The sequence below is a fragment of the Herpailurus yagouaroundi genome, unplaced genomic scaffold, assembly GCF_014898765.1.
Source record: "Herpailurus yagouaroundi ecotype Mexico unplaced genomic scaffold, PumYag 222, whole genome shotgun sequence".
In the NCBI taxonomy this organism is placed as follows: domain Eukaryota; kingdom Metazoa; phylum Chordata; class Mammalia; order Carnivora; family Felidae; genus Herpailurus; species Herpailurus yagouaroundi.
Window position 1 is genome coordinate 5,911,927 of NW_024412453.1, and position 8,451 is coordinate 5,920,377.

Genomic DNA, 8,451 nt, shown 5'->3' on the forward strand with positions numbered 1-8,451 from the left:
GGGCCTGGGGGCGGAGCGAGGGAGGAAAGAGGAGGAGGGAAAGGAAGGGGGTGGGGGCGAGCAGAGAGGTCAGACACCCTCCACGGCAAGAGTCGCGGCGGGGTGGGGGAGAAGGGGACAGTTTCCACGACACAGGGAGAGAGGAGAAGGCAGAACAGCAGGGGAAGCTTTGGGTGAGGGTGGGCCCGCTCAGAATCCAGGGGAGGTCAGGGAGATCTGGGGGTCCTGAGACCCTGCCTCCCACGAGGGAAGCAAGCACGAGGCCGCTGAGCGGAGCGGGCTCCCCGCCCAGGAGTTTGCAGTCCAGGTGTCTTCCACCGGCACACAGTCGGCTGGGCAGGTGGAGACGTGAGAAACGCATCAGGAGTGTCAGAGCCGCGGGAGGGTCTCACGCGGCGGATCCCTGGATCCCTGGCTTGAAGGGGCAGGGAGGAGGCTATGAATGAGTTTCTGTGAGTGGCTCCTGAGTCACACCCCACCCTCCAGAGCCAACGATGTACTAAGTGCTTCCCTGAGTCACTTCTCTGGTCCCTAAGGACAAACAAGCCAAGAGACTCCAAACCCAGTTGGCGAGCGAGGGCTTTGGTTGGGAAGGGAGCACCCACTGGAGCAGTGTCTCAACCTTGAAAGGCTGCAAGCTTCCAGGTCTGGCCGCTGAGCCTTCCGCCAGTCTTTCTTCCCATCTGTCCTGAAGCCTACCTTCCTGTCTGTGCGGGGTTCAGCTTCTGGGGGCACGGGTCTTGCCTTGTAAAGTGGAGTTCCTTCCCATCCCATCCCGGCTGGACTGTCCCAGTGACCTTGAACGAGGAGGACTCCTCCCAGGGCCCTAGCTTCCTTGTCTGTCAATGAGATTTTAGACTGATGAGCCCAACGGACTCAAGTTTCATCCCCAGCCTTCTCTGACTCAGTCTTTCCACTCTTTCCCTCCCTTGTCCTCTCGCCCAGGGCTTTATACACGGCAGCCCTGAACCCATGGTGAGCAGAGAGAGGGAGTGGGTGTCCCGGACAGGCCTTAGCACTATGAGAAGACAGTAGCAGAGCAAATCCCCGGTTTGTAAATTGGGGACGCAGGGGCGAATGCTTTGCATCTTGTCTGCGGTGCTTTGAAACCTCATCCTAATTTTTAAAGAGAAGAAAGTACAGGAATAAACAGGATCCATCAGAGAGGGAGGCAGAGAGGGGAAAAACATGGTTTCACCCACTGGTCAAGAATCCGTGAACATCAGACTTGTGTCACACGCGGGGCCAGGTGCAGGGATCCAAAGGTAAGGCTTAGTCTCCCCTTCAGCAAGCTTGGAGTCCAAAGGGGATCCCGATGTAGGTGTTGGTCATTAAAAAGCAGTGAGGTCAGTGTGATTTGAGAGAGATGCACAAAGTGCTATTGGTTCCTGAGGGTTGGGTGGGAGTGACCTCCTAGAAAATGCTTTCTGGACCCATATAACAAGCCAACCCACTTCCCTGAACCGAGAGTGTAAACGACCAGCTAGCGGGAATTCTAAACTGCAGATTAGACTCAGCCTTCGGAATATCTGCAGGCTGGCCAGGCCTGTGGAAAGGCACAGAGGCAGACCCTTTGGGTTCAGCCCACCTAACCAGGAGCGAGATAGAAGAAGAGGCAAGCTCTTTGGCCTTCTGTCATCTATTTATCACTTGGGAGTATTTTGGTTATCATTAATAAAAATCTCTGTTCTAATTGTCTTAAAAATAGAGTGGACTGGATCATGTAACTGATTATTTTAGAGTAAAGACATCAGGCATCAGGTGAGGTTTGATCCAGCAACTCAGAATGATGACCTAGAATTCCTTTTCTTTCCCATCTCTGCTCTCTGCCTTTCACGGGGTCTGTTTCATCCTGAGGCTCTCTCTTCATGTCACAACATCAGTTGCTGAGACTACTTGTATCCTTTGTTCATCTGTAGCCCAGAGGAATGAGGGTCACTGTTTCCCAGCATTCTCCTCAAAGGTGCAGAGATGCTCTCTGATTGAACTAGTATTAGGTCACAGGTCACCCCTAACCAAGCAAGGTAGCCAGGAGCATGGAATGTGCTGATCAGCTGGGCCGAGGTCCCATACACCATCGTGGGCACTGGGGAGAAGCTAGCTTCCCTGCAACCACCCGGATGTTCTCCAGGGATGATGGTCTTATGGGCAGGAGGGCAGTGGTACAGGAGAGGCAGGCACCGTCGTCTATCCCATGCGGCCACGATGTTGCATGACTTTGGGCAGGTCACTCCCCTCCAAATAATTTGGTGTCTTCAATGCCAAATGATGGATTGGATGAGATAGATGGGCCCCAGCATCATCATGTCATGTCCCCAGAACTCTTCCTTGGTGTCGAAACAGAGCTTTCCAATCCCATCAGAGGCTGCCCTGGGGACTCTTGGCATCGGCTCCCTCCAGCCCGTCTCTGCTTCAAGGTCTCTGCTGCATTTTCCTCTAAACAGCAACGATGTTATCTGCTTCCTGCACGTGACACGTTTAACCATGGTCTTCTGGGGCCCATGCTTTGGTTCAGCTCCCCTGGGGGCCACAGGCTGAAAGAGTGAGGTTAAAGATCCAGGCCTCCCAGTCCCTGGAGAGAGAGAGAGTTGTTTGTTTATCTCAACTCATAAAAAGCCATGCAAGAAAGAGGTTTAAAAGCTCTGGGCAGGTTATGGATCCCATAAACAGCTTATGTGAGGTTTTCAGGATGAAAAATCACCTGAGATAGGAGGGCAGGAAGGCGAGCTACTAGGGTCACCGAGATTATCTTCCTGCCCCAAGACAGACAGACAGCACCTGGAGCATCTACACAGAGCTTGATGTAGAAGACGGGGCTGAAATACTCCAGCAGCAGCAGCTGTGACAACAGCAGCAAGTCTCTTTAGAATTTTTAAAGCTCATTCAGTCATTCAACACAGATATATTGGACCCTATTATGCGCCAGGAACCATGCTGGGCAAGAGAAAAATAGATATTAAGAAGATTCCCTAAGGAATTTTTTCTTTTTAAATACGGTTCTTATTCTCATGTTAACTGAGAGCCAGAGCTCTAAGGAAGTTCCAACTGGTTTGTGGGATTCCCTCCACAACCCCACACCCATTTCTTGTTTGATCATCACTTTCAAATGAGGGGAGAGAAGATCAGTCAGCAATTAGTTCCGAGCTGTTGGGTGTGCCCAGCACTGCTGGAGACTAGGAGGGAAATCAGGGAAGAGGGGTCTTCACCCTTAAGCTGCTCAGGTCTGCTGCTTTTTAACTGAGACTTCTGGCATCCATTGTTTACCTTCTCTATGCCTCAGTTTCCTCATATGTAAAATGGGGGGTATTAAAAGGGCCTTTCTCATAGATTTCTCAGAAGGACTAGATGAGATAACGCATATACAGGGTTTTTGTATAGAGACCGGAACATAATAAGTGCTCAGTAAATGTTAGGTATTTTTCATTTCGTTAACAAACAGTAGGAAAGTGTCAATTATGAGTTTCCATAGGTATCGGGGGATGGGGGGAAGGTAGTCTGGGAAGGCTGCCTGGAGGAAGCAGCACTAAATCTAGTCCTCCATTTTGACAAAAGACTCTAAGTCCCCCCAAGGGCAAGGACCTCTTCTCTCTCTCTGGCACTTTGCATAGTGCAGGGCACAGAGTAAACTCCGGGCATAGAATAAACACCAGCTGGTAGATTAGAGCCTGGTGCTTACAAGTGCTTCGCAGAACCCATAACTATCTGAGCAACTTTTTAGCTGTGTGATTTTATGCAAGTTGCTTGACATTACCGAACCTCATTATTCCAGTCCATAAAAGATGAAGAAAAATAATACTTCTGTCCTAAGGCTGTTGGGGGGTAGGGATCAGGGTAGAGTATAAAAGAGAGTGTCCTTTATTTCATATAAAATATTGGGGCGCCTGGGTGGCGCAGTCGGTTAAGCATCCGACTTCAGCCAGGTCACGATCTCGCGGTCCGTGAGTTCGAGCCCCGCGTCAGGCTCTGGGCTGATGGCCCAGAGCCTGGAGCCTGTTTCCGATTCTGTGTCTTCCTCTCTCTCTGCCCCTCCCCTGTTCATGCTCTGTCTCTCTCTGTCCCAAAAATAAATAAACGTTGAAAAAAAAATTAAAAAAAAAAATATTGGCACTGGCCAGTGGCAGCACTGAAGGAATGTTAGCCCGCTCATGTTGGCAGGCTGGTCTGTAAAGAAATGCTCTCCCCTTCTCTACTCCTCACAGAAGGTACCAGAGAGCTAGGGCATGACATGCCTTCTGAATTTAGATAAACTTCAGCCTAAGAGTCAAATGTAGTCAAATACATGGGTTTTTTTTTTTTATCTTAATTTGTCTTAATCTTAATGTGTCTGTTTCTTTTTGGTTTATTCAAGCCTGTTTTGACCCAGGCTCTGTTGTGACCCTGACTTTGCTCTTAAAAAATTTAACACCTCTCCCTTGGTTTCACTTCAACATCACACAGACATCATAAACATGGGTCACCTGTTTGGCAGTGTTAGTGGGAGGATGCACAGAACGTGGTCGCATCCTAGGCATCTCTGATTCTCTCAGACAAGTACATGCAAAGCACCGTGGTCCCTGGGCACATGGAGGTCAGAGGAGCCAGGATGCCGAAAGCCACCCCTGGCCCGCCGAAGCATGTGAGGTCACAAGCACGCCTCACCTGTACTCCCCCTCCCGCCCCCCCCCCCGACTCTACCCAAGAAAAGGAAATAGTCTCTGGTCAGACCACAGACACAGGCAGGCAGCATGTCCTGCCAGACAGACACCCAGCTGTGCTTCTGACACAGGCTGCTTTTCCAGGGAATCGTCCACCCGGTTATCAGCAGAGGGAGCTCTAGGTAGCAAATAACTTTCCTCTGGCCGCAGACTTTCCCACAGAAAAGATCTGAAGACAGCAAGGAAAAGGAGGGGTCCCTAAGCGGAGCTGGCATCCATTCTGTGCAGAAGGAACCCCGAGCCGTTGGCAAGGGTAGCAGGTGTGGGGCGGGGCTGGGGGTGATGGAGGAGAGGAGGAGACACCTGCTTGAAGAAAGGACGCATGAAAAACCAGAAACCACCATACTGCCTGCAGGATTATCTGACCTTGCACGGCACCAGCCCTCCGACCCCTGAGCTCTCACAGCCTGAACCCTACCCTGCAACGCTGTGATGTTTGAAAGAAGGACCCACTCCAGGTCCATCGTGGCAGGCATCTTTTCTTTTTCTTTAAAGTAACTGTTTAGGGTCCCCTGCTTGGCTCAGTCGGTTAAGCGTCTGACTCCTGATTTCAGCTCAGGTCATGATCTCACGGTTCATGAGACTGAACCCTGCGTCAGGCTCTGTGCTGACAGCATGGAGCCTGTTTGGGATTCTCTCTCTCCCTCTCGCTCTCTGCCACTCCCCCCTCTCAAAATAAATACATAAACTTTAAAAAATAAAATAAAAAATGGTGGTGGTGATGATAATGGAGATAGAGCTAATATTCATTGAGCACTTACTATGTGCCAAGTCCTGTATTCAGGACTACACCAAATATTTACTGAGAACCTACCCGATGCCCAGGACAGTGCTCATGCTGAGGATACAGCAGTGAAGGGGGGCACAGCTGGGCCCTGTCCTCATGGGACTTACATTCTCGTGGGCAGGCAGGGCTGAGACCAGTTACTTATGTGCACAAGGAACACCGGAGAGCCATGAGCCCTCTGCTAGTGACAACAATGGGCCGGTCAGGGCTGGTCCCTCCCTCATGGACGGAAGGCCACTGGAGTTTTTCATACGCTGTCTCACAAATCGCGACTTTTAGAGGGCTGTGATTCTTTCCACACGCCAAGCATCATCTGTTGGGCGAATAAATAACGGGAGCTCTATGTTTTCATATATATGCCATTGGGATGAAAAATGCCACTTAATTCATAGCAGGTGTTCTGTCATTTAGGATTTTCTCAAACCCTGGTTAACAAAGACTCATCTTACTGGTGGTGTAGTATACGGAATGGGTCAGGAAAAATTCCATAAAAAAAGAGAAAAAATTAAAAAGATACCATCTTACCAAAAAAAAAAAAAAAAGGCTTGGGAGGAGCTGCTGCATTAAATCACAAGTATCGTTTGTCCAAATATCCTTTTATTTTATTAATCTACCCTCAGCCCTCTCGAAGGCTTTCCGTGTGACTGAAGTTTCCACCTAGCCCTGTATCCCTGCATTGGCAGGTTCAGCCTCGTCCTCACAAACTCATCGTCCCCATCTTGTTTGCAGACTCTGTTCTGCACCATCTCAACCCATATTTTAGCTACTGGGATTACTCAGCGTCTTGTCTTCCGAATATCTTTTTGCTTGTAGACCTCAGGAATCCACTCCAAAAAGACTTAAGGGAAAAGGTAGTTTATTGAAAGCATAATCAAATATGCTGGAGTCTGCAGACTGCCTACGAAATATCCATTGTTCCCTTCTTCCTTGGCCAAGAATCTTGATTTATTTAGGGTGACGGTGTGCCCAAACAAAGCAATGGTTCCCAGCTTTCCTAGTCATTAAGGATGATCTAAGAGAGAGCAGTAAACATCATTGTGAAGCTTCCAAGAAATCCTTTGGGAGAGGGTGCTAAGTTGGGTGGGATGAGTGCCCTTTCTGTCTGGAATGCAGGAAGGATAGCTGGAACTCCAGCAGCCAGCTTGTGTCCATGAGGATAGAAGCCAGTGCTAGAGACGATGCGCTAGCAAGACAGAAGCAGCCTAGGTCCCTGATACTTTCTGATCTGCTGTATATGGCCCACCCTTGAACTGCTTTTCAAACCTGAGAGTGAACCTCCCACTGATCAAAGCCCCTCAGGGTGGGTTTCTGTTTCCATATCTGTTATGCTGAGGCGTGTGGCGACACTGAACCATTTACCTGAACGAAGGCCAGGGATGGAGATAAGCCTTGGGAAGAGCTGGACCCAGAGACCCCGACATGCAAGCCAGGTGCTTCAGCCCCTGCCTCTGCTTCTCTCTGAGCGCTTGAGTGATTCTCATGGCAGAGCAACGCTCTCCACGTATAAGAAACGCAGTTGCCAGAGCTCCTGAGGGTCACATGCCACAGCCACATGTGGCATGCCACACCACAAAGGGACAGAATCGCCCTCCATGACCGTGGGCCGCAAGCGGACCCTCGATGCTGCCCTACCGCCTCACATTCTGCTCGTCCACACACCCTCCCGGGCCTTAGGCCACATGTTCGGACGCCCTCCGCTTCCTGGGCCTCCTCTCCTTTCCGCCCTTGCCTGGGCCTCATTTCCCACTCCCCTGCTTGGAGTGCTGAGTGAGAGCTGATGGACAAACCACCCTGGCTCCTGCCGGAGGGCCCCTCCTGCACTTGCCCGGGGGCCTCACCCCACGTACGGATGGCTCCAACTCCATCCGACTCGTTGTTCCCTCCACCATCCCAACTTACTGCTACTTCTCTGGTTAAAAACAAACACAAATAGGGGAGCCCGGGTGGCTCAGTCGGTTGAGCGTCTGACTTTGGCTCCCATCATGATCTCACGGTCTGTGAGCCTCACCTCGGGCTCTGTGCTGACAGCTCAGAGCCTGGAGCCTGCTTCGGACTGTGTGTCTCCCTCTCTCTCTGCCCCTCCCCTACTCTCTCTCTCTCTCACAAAAATAAATAAACATTAAAACAAACAAATGAACAAACACAAATAGCCCTCTCTTGGCCCCACTTCCCTCTCCAGCATCCTCCCCAAGTTTCTGTTCCCTTCCCAGCATGGCTGCAAAACAATTAACTTAGGGTCTCCCGTTTGCCCTAAATCAGGCCTGTGCTCCCTGCCCACCAGATTCACACGCTCTGAAGCTGCTCGGAAGCTCTGCATACCTCTCACCTCCTGAGCTACTCCCCTGCCCCTGCCTCCCTTCTGGTCCGGGACACACCAGGCAGGCCCACATCACTGCAATGCCCTGGCTCTTCCTTCTGTCTGCAGGGCTCTTCCCCCGGGGTACCTGCATGCCTCACCCTGCCCCTGACCTTGGCCAAGCTTCTGCACAAAGGACCCCTTCTCAGCTAAGCCTTTCCTGACCATCCCAATGAAACTGCACTGCCCGAGCCAGCACCCCTGATTGCCCGGTGCTTGGTGCTGTTGTTTTCTGTGGCACTTGTTACCTTTCATAAATAAATCACTGATCATAGTTTTAGGTTTGATGTCTGTCTCCCTCCCCACCCCCCGACTAGATCACACACTCCCTGAGGGTAGGTTTTGTCTGTTTTGTTCACTGCCCTATCCCCAGCACTAAGTACCTGGCACATAGTAGGTGTTTAATTAAATTTTGCTGGATCAGTGAATGAATCATTTTCTCAGTCATAGTCCAGAAACATCTCAGCAAAGGGTGATCATTATCCTGGCTTGAGTCTGGCCCTCCCATGGGAGCCACTGATTGTAGCTCCAGAAAGAGAGTCCCTAAGAAGAGAGGGAACCCACACTAGCCATGCAATGGGGGGCCATTTGCAGGAGAGGAAATTCGGTCATGC